Here is a 25,717-nt window from a genome sequence, read left to right on the forward strand (position 1 = left end):
GCAGGTTATCCAGAGATTATTTCAGCTGTAAAAATGCAGGATAAACATGAAGGAGAGCACGAAAAAGGAGCGAGACCTCAGAGAATCCAGTTTACATCCCAGGAAAACCCTGGAAGCCCAGTTTACAAACAAGGCAGAAGAGCAGCTGTTCCCTGGTTTGGCCTCTGGTTTGGAACTTGTTTCTGCAGATCTCAGCTCAATTATTTAGAGCAAAAATGTTCTTCTTTTGCATAAAGCAGTGCTTTCAAGAGAGCAATTTCGCAGCCGTAAAACTCACCAAAAAAAACAGCCATAAAAACTTTGAAAGACCTCAGGAATTGAAATTAATCTGTTGACTTGACTTAAAAATCATTAAATCTGTTACTTATTCCCCCAGGAAGGGTCTGGTAATGTGGCAGCTTGAATTTGGGTTATTTTATTTATTACAACAACTATTTTAAATGCCTTTGGAGAGGCCAGAGATTCACCAGCTCAAATGTATCTCCAAAATCAGCCTCTAATGTTAACCAGGAATAATTCCAGAAAACCCTTCCCCAGGAAGAAAAGGTCAAATGTCCAGACTGTTGCTGGGCAGCCCTGAGGTGATTTGGGAAATTTTGGGAAGCTGAGGAAGATTTTTATGCCTAAAAATCAGCTCTGTATATCAGAAAACATCAAAAGGAAGCGTTTTATAGCATCTGTTTTCACAGTCTTCCTTCTGCATCTGGATTCTTTTTAAATGTATCCAATAAAGTTCTGTTTCATTAAGGTTTTCCAGCCTGATTTTTTATTCCTTCTCTGCTGCAACACAAGAGACAAACTGTAAATAGGATGGGGTGTCATAATCATTTTCTAGCAGAGTGGTAGGAAATTACACGGATTTATTGTCTCCCACAAGAATATGTTTGCTCTGAAACTGGAATTCACTGCAAGAGGAACACCAGAAAATAAACCCTAATTGCAGAACTGGTAAAAATCCCAAGGGAGACTTTTCTTTCATCCAGTTCATCAGCTCTTTTGTCTGATGGGATAATCTGAATCACCACATTGGTTCGGATCAGGCCTCTGCCTCTTAGTTTCAGAAAGGGAGTTCAACAACTTTTTGTCAAGTTTTTAACTTCAGATAGGTCTGGAAAAACGTGTTCAACAATTATTGAAACTAAAACCAACCAACCAAACAAACCACACACAAAAAACCCAACAAAAAACATGTACTGGAAAAAAAAATAAAATTGAGAATTACAGTTACTGAGGAAGTTAAACTGAGAAATTGCAGTTTCAAAAGTCTGAGTGACTGAAAGGAATTGTTTGATCAAGAATATCAATGTTTTAATTTGAATTTGATCTGAATTTTGATCATAGCCATTTCTTAGACTTGTTTTCCAGTTTCTCATGCCTTTTATCTGGAATTTTTAAAGCCCCAGCTGAAACTGTTACAAATTAAATACATGGGCTGGAAAAAAAAGGAGATATAGAATTAAAAAAGGTTGGAAAAGATCTTTAAGGTCGTCAAGTCCAGCCCTGAATGTTCCCCCCTAAACCACGTCCTTGAGTGCCACATCCACACGTGTTTTGAGCCCTTAAATAAATAAATCAGTTCTAGGCCTTTAAAGCAGGATCCTCATGTTTTTCTAAAGGTCACATAATAATTTTAGATCATAATTATATTATAGATTATATTCATATTATAATTACAGCTTTCTATGGATGGACAAGACCCTTAGTTTGGTAGGAATTACCCAGTGGGGGCTGTTAAAATACCCATTTCTGGACTCAGAGAGGCCAAAAAGCTTCTTGGTGTAAGAGGCAAGAACATGTTGGATCTGAGAATTCGGCATTAATTGTCCCTTCACACACAAGAGAATTCCTCCAGGAATTTCTAAGGATGACCTGGGCAGTTTCCTAATGCTTGTTCTCTTCCACACAGTCAGATTTTCAGCTTGCAACACGTATCTCAGGAAGAAAAACCAAATTATCCAAGAAAAAAAATAACATTAATTGCAAAGTGAAAGTCAAAAGTCAATAGAAAGTCCTCAATATAAAGAAAAGAAAATTATACTGGGAGGGAAAAAAAAAAAAAAAGAGATTTTTTGAGGAGAAAGGTCATTTAAAATAATATGACACTGCAGTTATTTTTAATGGAGTTTAAAAGCATCAATGAGGCTGAGCATTAGAGAAAGGGAAAGATTAGCACTGGACTAAGTCATGGATTTTCTTTAACTTTTGGCATAAAATTCCTCGAAATGTCAGTGGCACCATTAGCATTTCAAATATAGGGCAGTTTTCCACTGCTGGTAAATGGGTATCCAAGTGGCTTCCACCAGTTTTGAAATGAAAAGTGTATTTCAAGTGCTCGGTTTTCTATTTTTAAAGGCAACTGCCAAATGAATTTTATTTTTAAATATTACAGGAAGCTTAAAAACTAATTGCAGAAAGTAAAATAGTGAAAGATAAAATCATCAAGCCCAAATGAACTCTTAACCCTCAGCACATCCATTATTGCCTTTGTCCAGTAATTAAACCCTGTTCCAGCTTCATCTCAGATGGTTTCAAAACTGAGGGGGGGGGGTCCTTGGATTTATTTTCTAGGAAGCAGAAAATTGTTATTTCCAAGACATTTAAAGGACTTTTTTTTTTTTTTTTTAATCTGTGAGCTCTTGGAGGAATAAAATGTCTATTTTAAGGACCCTTCATCCTGCAACCAACTGGCATCACTTGTAGCTCTTTCAGACCAACCCATGCCCCCAGTTAGCTCGTCTGCTGCACATTTCAGTCACCAATCTCGAGTCTAGAAGAGGATTTTGTGATTATTCCTGGGCAGTCACAAGCAAAGTTAAGTCTGTTTGTCCCCTTTTATTGGAGAACTGCTTCTCTTCCAATTATTATTTATCTGTTCATATTCTTTTTCCTGTATTTTATTCTTTATGCTCATTTATGTCTATATATTGGTTCATATTTGACATTTATTTTATTTGCTATTTATATATTTATTTTTAATATATTTTTATCTGTTACATTTTTATTATTTATAATTTATTTGTCATTATATATTTGTTATTATACATTATTATCTATTTATTATATATGTGCCCCAGCGTTTCAGAGCCTGAAAATGGATTCTACCTTCACTGCAAAGAGCCTGGAATGAAGGAAGGGCTTAGAGAAAGTTTTCCACACAACTTGGAGACTTTAACTCAGGGGGAAGCTGCCAGATGTTTTTTGAAGGGTTCTACAAATCCCTCCCAGAGAACTTCACCCCCAAGGCTTTGTTTTCTAATAATCAGTATTTAACGTGTGGAATGCCTCTGTCTCAAGGAGGACTTTCCTCTCACTCACCAGAAATGCTTCTCTCAAATTACCCAGCCAAAGAAACCCTGCAATTTAGAATTACCTGAGACAGCAAGGAAAAACCTGAGCATCCCCTAAAACAATTAATCTACTGGGTCGTAGTTTATTATTCAGGCTCAGGTGAATCTCCTGCCAAACACAGAAACTCACCTCCCTGGTGCATGCCTGCTTTTACTGCGGGAGCACAGTTGTTTCTACCCAGAATAATTATTGCTGTCTGTTAATTATGTGGAGAATATGTGGAGGAACAGGTTCTCCACCACACAACTGAACCAAACGCTAGAGCAGGTTTCAGCAAGGGAGGTGTTTCAAGCAAAAGAAAAAGGAAATTCTAAATACCTTTTTTTTTTTTTTTTTTTAATCACACCTGTATATTGGAATTATTGAGGAGGAAACTGCTGTTCACCCAGGAGGTCAGGATAAAGATAAAGTATCATCAGAGAATCCCAGAATGGTTTTGTTGTTAAAGCTCATCCCATTCCCCCCCCCTGCCCTGGGCAGGGACACCTTCCACCAGCCCAGGTTGCTCCAAGCCCCGTCCAACCTGGCCTGGGACACTTCCAGGGATCCAGGGGCAGCCACAGCTTCTCTGGGAATTCCATCCCAGCCCCTCCCCACCCTCACAGTCAAGAATTCCTTCCCAGTATCCCATCTCTCCCCGCTCACTGGCAGTGGGAAGCCATTCCCTGTGTCCTGTCCCTCCAGCTCTTGTCCCAAGTCCCTCTCCAGCTCTCCTGGAGCCCCTTCAGGCACTGAAGAACCTTTCCTTCTCTGGGCTGAGCCCATATGAATAGTCAATATTTATAATATTTTATAAATCTATTCTGTAATACATTTAGTATGTATATATTTATAATAACAGACTCCATAATGTTGAACCTCCAGGCTAAAACCAGATCAAATTCTTTTGAATATATATATATATGCTATTTTGAAAATTACTGTTGTTTAAAATTTATAAAAACTGGACCTTAAAATGCAAAGCCAGATGAAATCTGTGGTACCTCTGTGACTTCTTCTTCCTGCATGAAACCTTCTGGGTTCAACAGAGCAGTGCTGGAGCATCAAACATTTCACAGACCACAGTCACGAAAAATTCCAATATACTCAACACAGAACCTGCTCCCTGCAGTCCAAAAGGTAAATGAATCTCATTAAATACTGATAATTTATCTGCCCATCTTCATGGCCCCCAGAAGCCCAGATTTTAATAATGCATTTAAATGTCTGGTCAGTCAACTGGACACACAACTCCAGTGTCCTTTACAGCAGAGCAGGACACAAAATCCCAGGGAAATTAAAATGACAGCAAGGATATAAATGTTCACTTTATGAACAGCCAAAGCAACACCTTAGAACTAACCTGCCAGGAATAATTAGGATATTGGTTTTAATAATAAGGAATAAGGACAACAGTAAATTTATCTTATCTGTTCAAAGGGGGTCCACTGGAAATCCATCAGTGGGTTTAATCAGACAATGAGATGCTCGGGGAAGTCTCCTGTGTTCTGCTCTCCCTGTATAAGCACATTTCAGTAATTGTTTCCACTGCCCTTTGTACTCACTAAATGAGTGATGAATAGTTATTAAAAGAAGGGCTCAGAAGGGTTATTGATGAGACATATTTCACAAAATGCATGTTTAATTAAAAATCAGCAATGCAATTATGAGCATCATAAAGGAAATAACAAAAGCAATATTAAACTGTTAGTTAGGAGGGTTTTTTTTTTCCCCTCTCAGAAATGAAGTCAAGGCACTCCGTGTGCATACAGAAAATCCCTCATTGTAGGCATTTTACTCCCTTCTGTTGGTATTTGCAAAAATATTAATCAAGAGGTGGAAGCAAACCAGCTTTCACTGAGCAGCCCTGTTGGGGGTTCATGAATATTCAACTCCAGTGCACAGAGCCAGTCTTCTGCTGCCTCAACTTCCCCCAATTTCACAGAGAAACTTGCCATTCCCAGGAAAGCAAACTGGCCTGCCCTGTTTGCATCTCAGCTCCCTCCAGGAAGAGCTGCCCAAACACCAAACACCAGGGAAGGATTTTTTTTCTTAATAAATATCCCATCTAACCCTGCCCTCCTTTGGTTTGAAGCCAGTGGAATTGTGATGGGAGCCGTGATGGGGCTCCTGGAAGTGTCAGGAAAATTAAAACTTTGACTTCTCACGTTTATTTCCTTATGGGGAAATCACTCATCATCCATCCTTGTGGGCTAAAGGAATCGTTCTGAAAGAGCTTCTCGTGTAATCAATAGTCCTCAGATTAATTGGCCTCTAAGGAGCAAATCAAAAAGTAGTAAAAATGGATTTCAAAATCAGAAGATTCCAATAAATGCAACAGAACTGATGAAGCAACAATTTTGATTTATGGTTGTGCTTTCTGGCCACAAAACAACTCAACTCATGAGGTGATTTGAGCTCCCCTGACTCCCCTATTCCACTTACCACGAGCACTGGGCATTTTTAGTTCCACTTCCGTGATACTCTGGGTTTCTTCACCCACCCCAACAACACCACACCCTAAATATTAAAAAGAAAAGCGAGGGGGGGAAAAAAAAAAAAGCCTATTTTAATAATCAAATGCAGCATTCATCATGAAGACGCACCTGCTCATGCATTTCCTCAGAGCTGAAAAGCTGCATCAATTTTTGAAGAGCCATTTTCTGCACCACTTACCAGCAGTGTCACACTGGCAGCGCAAACAGGGATGCTCCCTCACACAGAAATTCACATTAATCATTGAGCACAAAGGGCTGATGGGTGGATTGCCGTGGTTAAATATTCAAACAAGGATCTAGGAGGGTCTCCCCCCGCGCTGCAGGCACGGAAGCACAAGTCACAAGGAGGCTCATTAGGAGGGAAATATTAAATGTGCTGAGAGATTGTTGTTGCTGGAGATTGGGTGGGTCAGGTACTGACACCAGGTTTTGTTTCCCACTAATAAGGCTGTGGATTAAAGCCACTATAAATAACTGGCAGTGCATTAGTAGGAAGTTGTGAGTAAATATGCACATTCATATCATCTCCAGGTCACTGTGATGGGAAGGGTTTAGACTCACCACACCAGTTTTCATCTTTAAAAAACCTGACCAAGCCTTTATTAAGTTCATCCATTAACAAGATAGTTTGTGCTGATGTCAAGTTCTTAATGAGCAGCCCCACAAGCAGCAAAATCAGCTCAGCTGGGTAAAACTCGGTGCTGTAAATGCCAAGGTCATGGGGTCAAGCCCCTGCAGGGCCATTCACTGAAGAGTTGGACTCCAGCATCCTTGTGGGTCCCTTCCAACTCAGAATATTCTGTGGTTCTGGAAAAAAGTGCCCATTTTTAACCTCACAGTCTAACTTAGTCCCATGGTTACAGCACAATTAATCAGCACAGATATCTGTGGTCTTTGCTGGGCCTTCACTGCAGCCATGAAGGTGTCCAGAGAGCCTGAAAGAGAAATGGGTTGTCTTTCACTCCATCTCTCCCTGTTTGTGGTGATTTTCACTCTCCAGAGCAGATCTTGCCTGCTGGGGATGTTGTTTATCTTGGGGTTGGTTGTTTCCTGTTCCTTGCCCTTCATCTTGCAACTTGCTGTCATCAGGTGAAGCCACACCTTTCCTTTGTTCCCCTCCTTTGGAGTCAAAATGCTCCCAGAATTATTGAAAACATTGCAGTGTTTGGTCTGGCTGTGCCACCACAGTGTTAGCAAATATTTCCCTGCTGACAAACTACCTGATCCTTCCTGGTGTGCTCAGAGCTTGCAGGTGAAAAGGCTCCAGCTTTAACTACAGAAGGTGCTGGGGAGACAACAGCAGGACCTGGGATGTTCCTGTAGGTCTGAACTGTGGGGTTTGCTGGACCTGGAGCGGTAAAAAATTATTTTTCAGATGATTTTCAGGGCACTGGAAGAACTTGAGTAGAAGTTCTCCCCCCTCGTGCACAGGGAGTGTTGAAGGTGGCTCCTGTTGTACTTAGCTCCTGTTGTTAGAATTCTAATTAACAACAGAAAAACCTGAGGAGTTTTGCTTTTTTTTTTTTTTTTTGCTTCTAATTGGTGGGAAGTCGTTGGGGTCCAGAAAAATGGTGGAGTAGCTCAGCTTTTATTTCTCTGGCACTTGCAATGTTGAAAGGCCATAGTGTGTGTCATCAAAAGCCTATAGAAGTAGTTCCTTCGCTGTGGTTATGAGATATTTGATATTGGATGGTGCCTGGAAATTGAAAAGAGAGTTTTAATCCATTGTTAAAATTGGATGAAATGAATCTATTTGGGAACGCTTGCAGAACAACATTCAGTTCAAAAGCAAAGAATGCATAAAAAGTCCTCTGTTCAGAGTGCCAGCTCGAATATTTTGGCATTTTTAAATCTTGTGTAATGTGAAAGACAAAAATACTCTCTTTGTATTGCAATTTTGGGGGAATTTTCCTTGATATATCTTTTTTTTTTTTTTTTTTTTTTTTTTTTTTTTTTTTTTTTTTTTTTTTTTTTTTTTTTTTTTTTTTTTTTTTTTTTTTTTAAGCAGCTAAACTCAGTGAAAGGCAAACCCCTTGGTTAAAATGTGGAAGAGAACTCCCAGAGAGGGATTTTTTAATTTGTGTTCATTACTGGCTGTTTCCAACTGTACTTGACGAGTTCATAGAGGAAAATCCACAAAGTCTTTCACTGTTTGGTTTGGACCAGAGTCTGTTCTCTGATCCTGGTGTTCAATAGACCCAAATCCTGCACAGCGGGCTGAGGGACTAAGGGTTCAGAAAAACTGTTTGACCATCAGAGTACAAACAGAGGGATTTTACAGACCCAGAGTGCAGGTTCTTCTGCAAAAGGGCCAAGAGAAGTCCTTTCCTATGTAAAAAAAAAAAAATCTTTCCTGTGGGGCAGATTCTCAAAGTCCTTTCCAGGATCCTTCTTTTGAATGAACCTTCACAAATGTCTTTGTGAAATTGCTGCAAATATTTACAGGTGGATAAAGTGAGGAGCAAGACTTCAAACCATCTCAGGCTCAGACGAAGGGGGAAACATTTGAAAGGTGAAAGATAAAACACAGAGCAAGCAAAGAGCTCAGGAACATGAGACTGAGAATCCTCCTGAGAGCGTTTTCATCCAGGCAGCTCTGCACTCCATGTATTCCTGCTCTGCTCCACAGCAAGACTTGGAAATAAAAAATTCAATTAATCTTTTTTAGAGAATGGACAGAAAGGTTCAACAGGACTTCAGGCTATGAAATTTATATAGTACACACAAAAATTAGGTGTCTAAGTGCCTGTATTTTGGACCCAACCGGTCCACCTACCTGTGCTACCTGACAGAAATGAGGGAAAACTTATTCCCTCTGGAAAGAAAGAAGCTTGGCAGGGACTGCTGGTGGAATTAAAGTCTTTCTATATTTGTGACCCACCTTGTACCTTTGTGAGAAAACAGCACAATTAGTTGGGAGCTGAAGGGAATTTGCTTTGTAATGTCTTTTTTTTCCCCTGCAATTCCAAGTGTGCGCTGGTTCCTACAATGAGTCAGATTCAGACATCCTGGAAAAATATATATATATAATGAGTCTTACTCAACAGAGAATTGAGTGGCTTTAGCACATGAAAGTAATAAAGGTTATGGTGTGAGAGTAACTGGACTGGATGATGCCTGTGGGTCCCTTCCAGCCCAGCATGTTCTGGGATTCTGTGGTTGGGCTCCAGCTCTATCTTCCATAAAGATGTTTTTTATTCTCCACCAAAGAAAGAACAATGACAAGAGTTCAGTGTTGGACATCAAAATTATTAACAATTGGAAAGCCCAGAGCAGTTTTTATTTCAGGAGTAAGAGAACTGTTGTTGGACAGTTTAGTAGAAATTATCTTTTGATCCAGCAATCCTAAATCAAGATATTCCACAGATACCCAAGAAATCCTTGCCAGTCTTTCCATATCTTTTCCCTACTCTGAACCTGAGACATGAGAGACATTTCACCTCAGACTGGGGACAGTTATAGAACAGTGTTCCAACCTTTTCCATTGTATCATCCCTGGCATATCCAAAAATGAGCTCCTCGAGGAAAAATATGATGAACTTGAGTAACAATTGTTGCTTCTTTGTTACATCAGCCATTGTCATTTTAATTAAAGTGGAATTTAAATTGAAGTCCATGTTTTAACACCAATTTTAAGCCACCAGCTAACTTTTTTTGTTCCATAAAGTTGCAAAATGTATTCAAAACCCGAAAACAAAAAAAAGAAGTGAAATAATATAACAAAGGTAATCCTTAGTTGTTCATGGAAAATCATGTTTGATATGCCAGTTTTTTCTTATGTTGTTACCACTTAGTATCACTGATTCGAATTTAGAAAGAATTCTTTGGCAAACCAAGCCCTCTCCCTGTTTTTTTTCCATGTTCTGTTCACTCGGCTGGGAATAAAACTCCTGATGTACTTCTGGCAGGGTTAATAATGACATCCAAAAACTAAATGGGAAGGAGGTAAAAGACTTCTTGTCCTACTCGTGGTTTCAGAATTGATCTGATTCCTCCTGCTGAAAGAGAAGTCAAGCTCTTTTGAAATACTTTTTAATTTTATTTCTCCTGTAGAGAGCGAGTGCAGGACTGGGTTGATGCTGCTCAGGGCTCTTCTAAGGAAGTATCAGCAGCTGATCCCTCTCCTCCAAGCAGGCAAAGCAGGAGGTTTCCTGGGGCAGCAAAGGGTGGAGTGAACATTATTTCTGTGAATTGAACAAAGTCTTGCAGCAGAACCATCACCTGAAAGTTTGCAGTAAGTTTGGTTCTAAGCCTGAGTGAGGTCCTGAGGACAGCTGTTCCTCAGCACAATGTTAGATCAAAAAGAAGTACATAAAGTAAAAAGGAAGCATATAAATATGGAAGGAATAATATTTTATTGGTTTAAAATATTAATTTTCCCTGTGTGGTGAATATCCACATACATATGGAATCACAGAATCCTTAGGGTTGGAGGGAACCTTAAAGACCATTTAGCCCCACCCCTAGAAGGGTTAGACCCTGAAAAACCTTCTGGACCCTAGAAGGTGTCCAGGGCACACCTTTCCCTGGATCAGATTGCTCCAGGCCCCATCCAAGTGGGATTTGGATATGTAAATTGAAATGCACAGATCCACACCTCCCATGTGTTCTTTCAGATACCAATATACGTTTTTCTCCGTTTTCTTCCCTTTACAACACAAATTATTCACCTGCAAAATTACTTTGAGAATGAAGATGTTGATGCATTGTGAAATTCATTTTGTATTCTGTAGAAGGCTGTTTATAACATTTTTTTTCTTAATAATGTACTAATCATATCCCAAACCTGTTACATCAGGAAGAACCTCAGGGCCCATTAGAGAAGATAATTCAACATCAGACAGAAATAATCAATGGGATGTTCAAGCCCTCTTTTTTTTTTTTATTGTTTGCCAGACAGTATTATTATGGAAATTATTCAGAAAACACCAGCCAGACTGAGCAGAACTCTGATATAATCACAGCAATTTGTCACATCAAAAGATGTCATGGGGATTCTGAGAGGCTGGGGAGGAACATTTGGGGAGTGTGTAAAACTCACTGTGGGGTTGTGGAGGTGAGTGGGGTTTAATCTGGGATATCTGGATGCCCCTGGATCCCTGGAAGTGTCCCAGGCCAGGTTGGACGGGGCTTGGAGCAACCTGGGCTGGTAGAAGGTGTCCCTGCCCACGGCAGGGGGTGGCACTGGGTGGGCTTTGAGGTCCCTTCCAACCCATTCTGTGATTCAGAAGATCACAGAGGGTGGTTTGGCAGGAGCAGAGCAGCTCCCTTTGAACCCTTTATCCCTCTCTTTACCCACCTTTGCTCTGCCAAACCACACTGATCCCTCCCCCTTCCCACACCTTTTGGTCCATTTTCTGAATCACAGAACCAGAGCACCTCCCACCAATCCATGCCCAGCCTGGCCTTGCACTCTTCCAGGGATGGAGCATCCATATATCCCATAATAATCCCCATCCACCTCCACAGCCCCACAGTGAGTTTTACACGCTCCCCAAACGTTCTCCCCTTGCTCCCCAGAAGCCCCCTGGCCTGAAGGTCCCACCTCACCTCCCTTTCAGCTGCTGAGGTGAAGAGTTTCTCCCCTGGCTTTTCTGGAAGTCATCCTTCTCCTTGGATGGGCTATTCCAGCCCTTCCTGGAGGTGGAGCAGCTGGGCAGCACTGGTTTCCACCGGGGAGGTTCCCAGCATTCCCCCACTCATCCCTGCTCCTCCAGGAGCTCACTTTTGAAGATGCCAGGGATGAGAACACGGAAAACAACTGCTCTTTGCTCACCAAAGCTCTCAGGAGAAAAGAGGAAGGTCAGCCTTGCTTTGGTCAGGGTGAGGAATTGGGGAACACAAGAGGCAGAGGAACAAAAATTACAGGATTTGATTTGAAAACCCACAATGGTGAAAAACACAAAAACCTCCTTCACAAAAATAACTTCAAAAAAAATGATATGCAACATACAATGATTTCCTTTATTTAATAGTCAGGTTTCTAACACGCTAATTTAATGTTTGTGAATAATAGAAATGGTTAACTTAGACAAGAGCATTTGTAAAACTCCAAAGAACTATTCTAGTCTCAAGTTAGAACTCTATTAGCTTTCCCTGATAAATTAGCACAGGAGATTATTTTTTAAATGAATCTCTAATTAGACTTCATTAATGGCAATGTTATCTCTCGCAAATGCCTTTCCTTCATTAAGGGGATGTTTCCTACTTTTCATATGAAATATTCAAACTAATTATTTTAAAAGGAACACGGGTTTAAAATAATCCAGCCTGAAGATGGATGGGATGTTCAAAGGCAGAGGGAGGCCTGGCATTGTACTATCACTGACAAAAATGCCCTGGCTGATTGTTTTGTCTGCAGCAATAGCCTCTTTATCTCATTTGATATCATGAAAACAGTGTTTAATACACTTAGATAAGTTTCTAGGTCTGCCTTGGTTCTGTGGTGTCCAATAAGGACAAAGGCTATGAGGTGGTGGAAGGTTTGGTGGAGCCTCTGTCTTTGAAATCTCCAGAAAATCACTGCAAGACCAAACTTTAGCAGTAATTTTTATGTATTTATGTATTTATATATTTATTTAGTAGAAGGAACGAGGTGAGAAAGATAAGAAGAAAAAGAAGCATTTATGCTCTTTGTTTCCTGGTAATAATTCCCCTGGAGATTTGGGCAAAATATAATATATACTGTCCTTTAAAATAAAAGCCTGTTTCTTCAATTTGTTTTTCAGTGCGCAAAATGCGAGGAGATTTTTGGATAATCTATCAAAATAAGCTGTGCAAAGTGCTGTTATTATGGGAAAGAATAAAGGTAGGGAGACAAAGGAGTCGGTGCTGAATACACAGTGCCAGGAATGCAAAACTACTGAATGTTCTGAATGTTTTGCTAACTCTGAATATTCTTGTTTGTACAGAAGTGTGTGACATAAAAAAAAAAAAATAATGCCAATCAACTGTCAGTTTTGGCAGAGATTATTCTTTGAAGATGTTATAGGTGAAGGATTAAAAATCTCTTTTGATTTCAGCTTCAGCCGTTCTTATGTTTGTCCATGTTATTATTTTCGTTCTGTCCTATTGAATTTGTTGTCTCTTGATGAGTTAAATTCCATCTTATATTTGTGTTTCTGTGGCCTCTTTTTAATGTTGTTTATCCACTACTGAACCTGAATATGCTGGTGGTCAGAAATCAGCTGCCTGCAGACCTCAGGAATCCTTTCCAGAACATCAGTTCTCCATTATTCCTCCCATCTCCAGTTTATAATTCTGGTTTTTATCAAAGAACTGATCAAAGAATTGGACCAATTTATTTGAAGGTAATTCTGGTGCCTCTCAGTTTGGGGAGAGGGGCCTATTTTTCAGTGAAATGCTTAGTTCTGGACATTATTTACCTCAAAGGGTTGGTGTTTCTATAATCTTCAGGATCATAACACTGTGAGCTTTTTGAGCTACAATTACAATACAAATGGCTTTCAGGTCTGTTAAACTCTACAGTTCCTTTTGTGGGACAACTTTTAGTACTTGGTAAAAACCTACTAATGTTTTACTCTAGAGTTTGGCAGATTTGCTGACATTTTATAGAATAGGGGAGAGACTTTATTAGAATCAGAATTACCCTCCAGTAATAACACCACTGGTTTTTGAAATGAGAACTCGGTGAGCTTCGCTCTTGGTTTGGTTTGCTCAGGGATTTGTACACGCAGTGGTTAATTCTCTAACGCAGGATTTATTCAGATGACTTAAAAAAAATTTAGTATCCTATGATTTGTTTACAAAATAGAAGAAATAACAAGCTGGAGGAGGGCATGGAAGAAAAATGCTCTCTTGGAAGTGAACATCACCCTGCTGGCAGCAGAGAGAGGTTTGGGCACCAGCTCTCTGAGCGGATTCTAAAGATGAGCCAAGAAACAACATTTCACATCTTTTGGCTGAGCAAGGGGAACAAACCGAACACATCAGCACAAAATTAAGTCTTAAACCACGGGGTTCAGAATTCCCAGTGATGGCTCAGGAACCTGTTTCAGATCAGACACGGAAGGAATTGAAGAGGGCGAGGGAGGGGATTGTCCCCTCTGCTCTGAGCTGGGCAGTGAGAGCTGGGGGCAGTTTGGGGTGACGCAATGAAAGAAAGATCTAAAGCTGTTGGAAAGTGTCCAAAGGAGGGACATGGATGTGGTGAAGGGTCTGGAGGGGCCAGGGAATGGCTGGAGCTGTGTCAGGGCAGGCTCAGGTTGGATCTCAGGACAAGGTTCTTCCCCCAGAGGGTGGTTGGGCAACACCCTTTCCAGCAGAGAAACTCCTCCTGCTGTCCCACCTGAGCCTCCCCTGGCACAGCTCGAGGCCATTCCCTCTCCTATCCATTGTTCCCTGGGAGAGGAGGCCACCAGACTCCACAGGGCTCAAGGAGCAGGTTCTGTTCCCTTAAATTCTGTGGAATAGCTCTTTAGGCAAACCCTCACTCTTACTTTAGTGCTGGTTTTTATAGAGTGCAGACACACCGACTCTGGAAGTGATTCTTCCCCATCCCCACTGAGCTATTCAGTTCACGTGCTGGGGACACAAGAATTGAGTTCTTTTTGGGAAAATTCCAACCCAGGAAATGCTCACCAGGGGGCTATCTGAGGTACTCCAGGTAACAACAGGAATTCAATCCACAGTATCAGATTAGAGCCAGTCTACCCCCAAATCCTCAAACTGCTGAGTGTTTATCATTCATCTGTATTGCTTTGCTGTGCAGATCAACAGATAAAGCCCTTTATTGTTTGGCTGAAGTCACTGTTCAAAGGGAGCAGACACTGCCTGCCATAATTATTGTCCCTGTCAGATTAACTTCCATGGGGCTAGCTAATTATGGGACCTCCAAGCCTCCTTGCTATTGGCTTTTCCTTTTGTGTCAGTCTTATTTATATTTCAGAACATATTGAAAAGCTGCAAACTTAGAGAAGTGAGGGGAAAATAAAATAAGATTATAAGTGTTTCACCTTTTTTTTTTTTATTTTCATCATGTGTGACATATAAAGATTAGAAGGCGACAAGGAAAGCTTTCAAAGAGAGAACATAAAACATGGGTTTGTGTTGGCTCATGTGCGTTGTAGATCACACCCTGAAGCTGTTTATAACCACATTAGGTGTTTTTAATGTGTTAAAAATACTGTTTTATGATACTGAGTGAGGGTGATCTGTATGAAGTGGTGGGAGAGAATTGTGTGTGTTGAAACTGTTCCCTGGGAAAGAAGGAACTTTGGAAAACGTTGCCTAAAACTTGAATCACCCAAACTGAAGAATGCAGTTTTTGTTCTTTTGTACTGATAATCTCCTGTTAAAGATGAAAGGAAGATCCTTCTTTCATTTCTTCTGCATAAGAAAGAAGAAATGGAAGACAAGCTTATAAATATTGCCATTCTATAATTCTGGGGTAGCTTTCAGAAATGATGAGGCATAAAAGTGTTAGCACACTGTAAAATATCAAAGGCAGTCATTCCTTCCTCCTGCCCCGTTTTATTATTCTAATAAACAGAAACAATTCCGAAGAGTAACTTTATGTAGATAAACCAATCATGATAATTACCCTTTTATTCCTAATGGGGAGCCCTCATGAAATCTCCTGTTGGTAAGTCCTCCATCTCTGAGTAATCACACAGTTAATGTGACTGATGTTCATTAGGATAACACAGAGCCTGCTTTATGGGAGGTGTTTGTTAATTGAGCAGCTGCTGGACTGAGAAGTGCTGTGTTACAAAACCCATCCACTCTCCCGGGGATTTGGGGAAATTTCATATTTGCTGAATCAAAAAAAAAAAAAGAAGAAAAAAAAAAGAGAAAAAAAAAGGGACAAGGAATTCTCCCTCTCCCCCCAAAAAAACAAACAACCTCCCCAGTTTGGTGATTTGCTGTGGTGCTTTTAGAGTTCAGCACAGTCTGAGCCTTCTCAAGGCTAATCAGAAGAGGATATTAATTCCAACGTGTGATCATTTCCTTACTGGATAAACTCCTCACTCTCAGATTTCCCCCCCTGCAGACTAACCTATTTAAGATTTGTCTGGGATTTGCTTACCAAGGAAGGAAAATACATATGAGCAGTCCCATGATGCAGAATGCTTTGATTTCTTCTGGTTTAATTCTTCCTCCTACAAATACATGTTGAGCCAGCAAGTTAATTCATGAATATTTAACTAAATTTTGTTTAGGGTGGCTGTAAATAAGAATAAATTGTGATTGCTGAGAAAATGACTATGAGAAGAGGGAGGTTTCTAAATGCATGCAAATGGCAGGCAATGCCCAGGTTTCAGCTGCTCACCTTCCCTGAGGGAAAATGTGGGGAATGTGAAGTTGTCCTTTCAGAAAAAGTAGTTGAAATAAAACCCTGAAAATGTGTTTGTTCAGAACAATGAATGATTGCAGATTTAGGGTGGCACGAAATGAACCTGAGTGCTCCCAAACTGATATCATGGATAAAACATCACAGTCACATTACCTGCAAGAATAAGAAGAAATACACTTACCAAAACATACTTTCAGGTGATTTCTAAAGCAGGGAATTTCAGTGATCAGGGAAAGAGAGGGAAAAGGATAACTGGGAGAGGATTTATTTCAGTGTAGGTGATGTGTCCTCATCACAATGAGATGAGGGAGATGCTGAGGACCATCTCATTAAGGAACAGAAAGATGTCAGACTGATCAGTAAATTTGAAAAATTATTTGTGAAATGCTCATTTTAAATGTTAAGGGTACATACAAAGTAGGGATAATATTTATGCATATAAAGGGTTACATTTTATTCCTTAGAATGTAAGGGAAAAAAACCCCACATGTCTATTTATGCATTAAAAGAGAACATAAGGTGCAGAAATTCAAATTACACTTGTTAACATGGATCCATGCCAGTTTTCCATCAGATATTCTTGATCCATGTCAGATGCCTCAGACAACTCAATGCCTGCACTAAGCCAGTGCAGAATGAAAGGCTCAGGCAAAGCAGGACAGGTACACAAATGAGCCCTGCTGTCATCTCAAGGCCCAGAATTACTGTCATCCCCTCAGCACATCCCATGGCTCCAGGGGATTTGCAGAAATCTCTCTTTCCCGAGCAGCAGGAGTGCCTGGTTATCTCCTTTCCTTGCCATCCCTGTGGTTTGTGGACATGAAACCTCAGCAGAAAGGGGGATCTCTGGAGCTCAACCCACACTCGGGTTGCTCCTGCGGAAAACCGGCCCTTTGGATTCCATCCCTGTGCTGGATTGCCTTGGATTGTATTTAATCCCAGAAGGGAGCAGGTCTCTGAAGGGATTCCAGTTCTGCAGGGTCAGCCCTGACACCATCCCAGCTCACTGCACTCAGCATTCCCACCTGGATCCCTGGAAGTGTCCAAGGCCAGCTTGGAGCACCCTGGGCTGGTGGAAGGTGTCCCTGCCCATGGCAGGGGGTGGCACTGGAAGAGTTTTAAGGTCCCTTCCAGCCCAAACCACTCCATGATTCTGTGACCATGCTGTCCACTGGCCTGAGCTTCTCCCTCTTGAAGCATCAGAGTGTGGATGCTCCTTGGTCCTTATTGAAAAGTGGCAAAGGGAAAAATGAATGTCTCCTTGCTGGAAGATGCCGAGGAACCCGGGAGTGAAAGCTCTAAGGTTTCAAAAAATCCCCAGATTCTCCATGGCAGAACAGCAGATAGGAAAGGAATGTGGCAATAGCAATGCCCCTGGAATATTTTTAATCTCACCTCAGTAGAAATCAATTTTCTCGTAATATTTGTCCATGGGAAAAAAAAAAAAAGGGGGGGGGGGTTATGTGTTCCCATGTAACCCGTGGAAAATAGCTTAAAAAAGGAATGTGCAAACAGTTCTGAGTTGTAGAACTCCACCCCCTGCCCTGGGCAGGGTCACCTCCCACCAGCCCAGGGTGCTCCAAGCCCCGTCCAACCTGGCCTGGGACACTCCCAGGGATCCAGGGGCAGCCACAGCTTCTCTGGGCACCCTGTGCCAATTAAGAGCTGAGACAGCAAAATTCCCAGCTGTGCCAAGAGGGCAGGCACAAGGAAATCAATATATCAATCACTGCCACCTGGTCGGTGAGAAATTGAGGAGAAAAGCTTCCCAAATGGTGAAGCTCAGCAGTGGAACAGCCTGTCAGCACTTTGGCATATTCAGAAGCAGCTGCTTTGTGTTACATCACACAGCAACAACCTGTTTACCAGACCCAGGGCTCTTAGGGGAAAAAAAAAAAAAAAAAAAAAAAAAAAAAAAGAGGATATTTTTGATATTTTGCTATTTCTGCTGTTGCATGTGGGATGCACAGCGTGGGAAATCCAGCCTCGCCCTGGACTGTATCTTTTCTCATGGCTATCCTATGGGAGAAAAAAAAGGATAATAATTATTTCCCCATTGTGCCTGAAAGTTTCAGTGGGTTGCGTGGGATAAATAGAATTCTTAGTTCTCATTGCTCATTGTAAAATCACAAACTGCGTGTTTTAAACCACCCTTGGTATTTTTACACCAAGTTTATTATGAAGCTGTAACTCCTGGGTTGTCCCTTTAAGCAAAATGAACAATTCTAAATCAAATTGCAGAAGTCAAGAAACAAATTAATAGTTTCCAAGCTTTCATCTCCCCTGAGTTATGGGAGCCCATTTTGTCATGCAATGTTTCACTGAGCAACTGTTGCCAACAAAATCTGCATGTTAAGCCCCAATTCCAAGAAAGATGACAACCTCTTTCTGGAAATTATCAACCTTGTAATGTGTATTTCAAACCTTTTTGCTTCCTGAGTTTCTCTGCCTGAAAAAGGACCCCAGTAAGTCTTCAGGTTGGCTTATATATTTATATTTTTCAGTCCCAATCACAGAGATGTCATCCAGAAATTGGTCATTGAAGGATGCTTCCTGTAAGGTACTTCTTGGTGAAGGGGGAAAAAAAAAAAGGCACTGTTTTAAAAGAGTAGAGGATCAAATATTCATGCTCCCAGTTACTTACATTTTAGCCAGTTTTTCAGTCCTTCTCTGGATTATTCCTGATGCAACAGATATCCTTAGAAACCTACTTACATATTTATTTATGAGGTTGTTTGGCTTTCGCTGGTTTGTTTGCTTTTTTTACTTCTCTGATACGCAACACAAAGTTTGTTTTGGCTCCAGTTAATAACTTTCAAGACTTTTTCTACGAGGTTTCCTTCCAAACTCATGAGAGGTTTAACACACCCCATCTTCCAGAGCACCTGCAAACCCCTGTGTTTTATGGAGTCGTTGTGTTTATTTTATCTCGAGTCCATAAGTACAGTTTTGATAAACATCAGAGAAAACACTTGAAGCTGGGGATGCTGTTACATCGACCTCTAATTAAGAATTATTTCCTCCTTCCCAGCTTTGATAGAATAGTTTCCATAACTACTTCAATACAGTGCACTGGCCTATCTTATGCTATACCACTAGTAGTTTTAGCCTTTACACTGTGTAGCAAACAATTCTGATTAAGATCATTTGTAATAAGAAATTATTCGATTTATCTAAATATTCTCATTTTGCCAATCATTAAAACCTGTGGGAGAAAAGTGGTTCTGGTTTTAAGCACAATTTAACCCCAAGACAACACCCTGGGCCAGCAGCTGAACTTGCATGATGGTTTCCGTGATGGATTCCGTGATGGATTCCAGGATGGTTTTCATGATGGATTCCATGGTGGATTCCATGATGTTTTCCATGATGGTTTCCATGATGGTTTCCATGATGTTCTCCATGATGGTTTCCATGATGGATTCCAAGATGGATTCCATGGCAGTTTCCATGACACTTTCCATGATGTTTTCCATGATGGATTCCATGATGTTCTCCATGATGCTTTCTATGATGGATTCCATGATGTTCTCCATGATGGTTTCCATGATGTTTTCCATGATGGATTCCATGATGTTCTCCATGATGCTTTCTATGATGGATTCCATGATGGTTTCCATGATGGATTCCATGATGGATTCCATGATGGATTCCATGATGGTTTCCGTGATGGATTCCATGATGGATTCCATGATGGATTCCATGATGGTTTCCGTGATGGATTCCGTGATGGATTCCTTGAGGGTTTCCATGATGGATTCCATGATGGATTCCATGATGGTTTCCATGATGGATTCTGTGATGGATTCCGTGATGGTTTCCATGATGGATTCCATGATGGTTTCCATGATGGATTCCGTGATGGTTTCCATGATGGATTCCGTGATGGATTCCTTGAGGGTTTCCATGATGGATTCCATGATGGATTCCATGATGGTTTCCATGATGGATTCCATGATGGATTCCATGATGGTTTCCATGATGGATTCCATGATGGATTCCATGATGGTTTCCATGATGGATTCCATGATGGATTCCGTGATGGATTCCATGATGGATTCCATGATGGTTTCCATGATGGATTCCATGATTACCTGCACTGTGTGTGCATTCCCAGACTGGATTCCTGGTGTCAGACACCAGGTCAGTGATTATTGGGTCAGAACCACCCAGAGCATCAGAGAAGGGGCAAAGAAAGAGAAACAGAGAGAGTAAGAAGAAAAGAGGAAAAAGAGGGAGAGACATCACAGAGTCACTGATCTGGTGTCTAAGCAAGTGGGAAATGAAAGGAAACCCTTTCACCTCATCCTGAGATCTTTCTCCAAGTGGGGTGGTCACACACACACAAATTAATCACATCTCAGATGTTGCTGCATTGAGGTCTGCAAATAAAAAGCCATCTGGTGAGTTTTCCTCACTTATCATAACATCTCTGCTGAAAAAAAAAAAGAGTAAAAACTCATTAAGGAATACATTCTGCAATATTAAAATCTAAATTGCAGAAAACACAAGAAATTAAAAAGTGTAATGAATATAACATGTTGTGCAGTTTGAGGGAAAATTAAATGCAAAGCAGTTGTTAAAATGACTAAGTAATAGATCACATGGTTACATTTAATTTGGGGGATAAAAGTTATTGTGAAAATCATTGTATTAACCACATAATTATCTATAGACTGGACAAGTAGTGAGAATTATCTAAGTTTAATATTCTATATTGCATATGTACACAGTAGAATAACAAAACTGTTATTCTATAATGATGTATAAAAATACCTAGTATTACTTACAATTTTTTACGTTTAGGTCCCAAATAATTTCTCAAACAATCACCTGTTATTTGAGAAATCAGATTAAATTCTTTTTTTTTCAGTCATAGACTAATTTTTTATAATTTCCATAGCGTGTCCACCACAAAAAACAAATGAGCAAACAATAAAAAATTCCCAGCTTCATTCATCTTATAAGAAGATCAGTGACAAAGACACCAGTGATTATTTCTGTGTGTATTTATGAATCTGTATTTATTAAAGAAGTTATTCATACAAGCTGTTTGAATTTGGATGGAGGTCAATTCTATAAAATTTGAATGCCCCCAAAGTCTTCCTAACCTGAACCTTCTTATTGTTTCCAAATGGTCTCAGCTGATGGGATAGAGCATTTTCTTTAAAACGATAAATATGCACTCTGGATTTTGCCAAAATCCATCCTTTCAGAGTCATCAGGACAGTTCCTGAGCATCCCAGGGCACTGCCTGAGCTGCAAACACACCAAATGCCACCACCAGTCAATCAGGTTCCCTGAAAATATTGATTTACAGCAGCATCACACCCTGGAACGGCAGATGGAACGCAGGGATTAGCAGCATCCCCAGCGCTGATGAGCGTCAGTGAAAGTTTGATCTTTGTCCTGCCATGCCAGGGAAGGTTTAGGTTGGAGAACAGGGAAAACGTCATCACAGGAAGGGCTGTCCAGCCCTGGCACAGCTGCCAAGGCCAGGAGTGGAGCTCCCATTCCTGCAGGGATTTCAAAACCCTCTGGATGTGGCACTTTGGGGACATGGTCAGTGGGGATGGTTGGACTCCCTGATCTCAGAGGGCTTTTTCCAACTCAAGCAATTCTCTGATTCTGTTCAAGGTGTAACTCCCAAAGGAAGGTGTTCCTGCTCCTGCCATCAGCAGCTTGCTCAGAAATGATTTTGTGCCTTTGTTGACACTGTCCAGGAGATTAAATCTGTACTAATTGGAAAATGAGCAAACAAAATTTCAGTGGCGTGGATCAGATTTATCTCCATTCTAAAATCAAATTAACTCCCCAAGATGCTTTCATTTTGCAGGCCTAGCCGGGCACACTGTGACACATAGTGTAAATAATTTTGGGAACATCTGCTCTGCAGATACTTCCTGACCCTCTAGTTGCAGCCATGTCCATAGACCTGAGGTCATCTTTTGAAATTAGAGGCAGCTCCAAGCTCAGGAACAACTCTGGAAAACCTGCTTAGTTGTGGAACTTCTCCAGGCAGCAGATAATTCACTGCAATAATACCCACAACTACCTGCAGGCCGCAGAACCCTCCTGGCTGGAGCTGCAGGGAAAGACAACGTTTCACTGGCTGTCTTTAAATCATGTTTTTCGAACAATAGCAGCATAACTCAAATTTACAGTATCAAGCAACTTCCATCCACAAAGATCCCATAAAAAAGTGACCTTACCTCCCAAGTCAACTGTGGAGTCCTTTTAAAGGTGCCTCAACACCAAACACACAGTGAAGAAAATACTTCATTCAAAGGACTTAGAACAGTCTAAATAAGCCAAATAGAGCCACTTTCAATGGAATATGGTTGAAATGTGGGCATACACTGGTTCTCTTGAAAAATTAATTATCCCAGAGCCTTTAATGATGGGAGATTATGGAGATGGAAAGGCTCCAGGGAGAGAGGGTTTTCCTGAAGGGATCTTTCAAAATTCTTCTTTCTTTCTTTTTCCCTGTTTTTAGTCCTGCAAGTGTTTTTAGGGAGTGCAGAACACCTGAAGAAATGTTAACCGGAATCCTACAGTGACTTGCACATGCCATCTACTGCAGGAAAGCAGTTAATACTTAATAAAGCACCACAAAAAACACGAGGGAAATGAAGCCTATTAAGAGTGAATAGTTAAAAAGGGCATTGGGTTCCAGTGTGGTAAAAGAGTACCAAGTAGAAAAGGTTGTTAAAATTACAGTCCTGTGGAAAGAAGGGAAGAGCTGTTGAAGAAAATAAACTGATACAGGATAAGAAAACAAAGGGCCAAAATTGCAGTGAATTGGTCGGGTGGTACCATGAAAAACAATCCAGGAAGGCACCAGAGAAGGAAACAGGGGGTGGGAAATAACCTCAAGGTGTAGCACACACGTGGAGCTCAGGAGAATTTTTCACTGTGGCAGGAAGGAGCCTCAGTCAGACCCTGATGCCCAAGGAAGGCTGAGGAGGAAGGACAGAAGAGCATCCTGCATTTCCTGATCCTCTTTGCTGGTCCAGAAAATAAATTTATTTCGGGAACAGCATCACTACCCACAGTATTCTGTCTGTCTGGAGTTTATTTTGGAAAGCAGGAACTCGTTTATTTTTTTTCTTTTTGAACGTATTCTATACTGAAATCACAGCTGAATCCATGTCCCACAATGGATTGAAGATTTAAAAAATTTCCCAGTGTCAGGGAGGGAAAGAGAGAGAAGTAACAGGAGTAACCCCAAATACATCATAAAAGCAAAGCATTGAAGAACAAAAATTCATAAATTACTGATTCTTTAAGTAGTAGATGTGCTGACAGGACTAGTGCAGATAATTAATTAATTCAATGACCAGACTAAGCAGATCATTTTCTCCCTCCCTCTGTTCTTTCCACATCTTCTGCACATTTGGCTGTGGGGAAGTGGCAATGATAAATATTCCACTGAAAACAGTCAAGTCAAGGGAATGGACAAGTTGGAGAAGGATTCAGGATTCTTTTTTTCTGTGACTTGGAGTTACTCAGTGTGGAAAATATTTAGATTTAAAAGGGAAAACTGTGCTGGGTTTAGGTATTTTTTTCCAGAAACTATTCTTGGGCCTCATTCTGCTCTTAAAGTGCTGTGTCAGAGTTCACCCAAGTTATTCAAACTGTTGTATTTTTTCCTCACAACTTTTATTTAAAAATACAGTTCCTTATTTGATGTGTATTGAACCTGTCAAAAATGCCATCTCAGGGGGATCAAATTATTTACTAATTCCCACTAAGTTCATCAAATTGTTTTAATAATAAAATGGCACAGAAAAACAGAAATCCCTTTCCTTATGTTGATGTTGACATCATGTCCCACTAGAATTTCCACAAACTCAGTTAAACCTGGAGTGGGTTTTAAATAACACAAGAATTCAATTTTTGCTCTGTAAGAATCACTTAAACTGTTGTTTTCCCATTAAACTGGATAATCAATTGGACAGATCCAACGAGCAGTTGCTCATCTCCACTTTTTTAACCACTTACAAGGCCTCTGACTCATATTCCATATTCCATATTCCCTGTCCAGCTGGCCCAAGGTGATCTGTAAAACTGCCTTCCCCCTCCACAGGAGATGGTCTCAGATTGCACCAGGGTAGGGTTAAAACCAGATTTGGGGCAAAATTTCTTCACAGAAGGGTTTGTCAACAGGCTGCCCAGGAGTCACCAGCTCTGCAAACCTTCAAAAACACGTGGATGTGGCCCCTGGGGACACGGCTTAGTGGGGAAGGTGGAGTGGGGCTGGGTTGAGGTTGGACTGGATGATCTCAAGGTCTTTTCCAACCCTAAGATTTGTAGGATTCTATTGCTTAAACCATTCCTGGGAATCCTGAGGAAGAGCAGAGCAGGGAGAACAACTGCACAGGAATGGAAGTGCTCAGGTTTTCAGGTTGTTCTCTTGATCTGAGTTGTTTTTCCAGGATCAAAACCATCTGTTCCTCAGCGCTAAGGTGGCTCCTGATTCATCATTAGCACCACCACAAATGTTCCAGTGTAAACAGACCTCTTCCATTTCAATGCACTTCGAAATAATATCAATAGTTATAATTAATTATTATTAAAATGGCAGCTCTCTTTGAGGTGTCTTTGGCATCTTTTAGTCTATTTTGAGCCGTAGTTGTGTACTTTGACTGGGATAAATGACAACTGAATCTGTCACTGCTTAAATGTTCCTTGTGGTTCAGATTTTCCAGCTGAGCATTGATTTGTTGGTTTATAGTTGTTTAAATTAAAAGCTGTGAATTTACAGTGAGCAAATGGCATGTTCTGATAGCAATGTAATTAAACTAATGCATTCATATTATTAATTCTATTAATACAGCAACTGATACATTAATTACAAGGTTTTCTATTAATGTATTTCAATATAAGCAAAGCTGCCAATAAAAGTTCACATAATACTGACATTAACAAATTAGTATAAAGAGCACATTTTAAAGCCTTGAAAGAATTTTAAAGGAACCCTGAAATGGTTCTAACAAGCTCCTCTTCACTGCTCAGTGACATTTTTGAGAAGATAAATAGATGCATAATTTCCTGAGTTAATAAAAAAAACCTCCAAACAACAGAGATTTTAGTTCACTGCCATTCCAAATAATGGGAAGGTAAAGGAGTAATGAGTAATAAGCTGGATTTGTTTAAGAAATGTTTGTTTTTCTTCTCAAACCCAGATGTTCCAGGTAGTGCTTGTCCTTCAAGGAAAACTTGGTGAGTGGATGATGATGTGAAAGCTGAAATTTTTACAGGGGATATGAAAAATTATATTTTTAATTAGAAGAAACAGAAAACACTAAATATTCCTTGTAGTGTGAACCTTTTCAAATCATTGCAATTCCCAGACCAAATTTCACCTGTGAGTTATGATTAAACCCTTTCTACTGTTCAATCAAGATGGGGATCTAATTAAAAAATGCCATTAAGGTTCTTCCTTACCAAGGCACAGAAAAGGAATCTTTTTTCTTGCGTGTTTTCCTACCTGTGATGGCAACACCAATTCCAAACTAGGCAGTTGTTTCCAAGGCAGATGGAGCCACAGCAAAAGGAGACCTAAATGATCATC

Source organism: Empidonax traillii, unplaced genomic scaffold, assembly GCF_003031625.1.
Source record: "Empidonax traillii isolate 1590-97213 ecotype Southwest subspecies unplaced genomic scaffold, ASM303162v1 scaffold734:size1267433, whole genome shotgun sequence".
Lineage (NCBI taxonomy): Eukaryota > Metazoa > Chordata > Aves > Passeriformes > Tyrannidae > Empidonax > Empidonax traillii.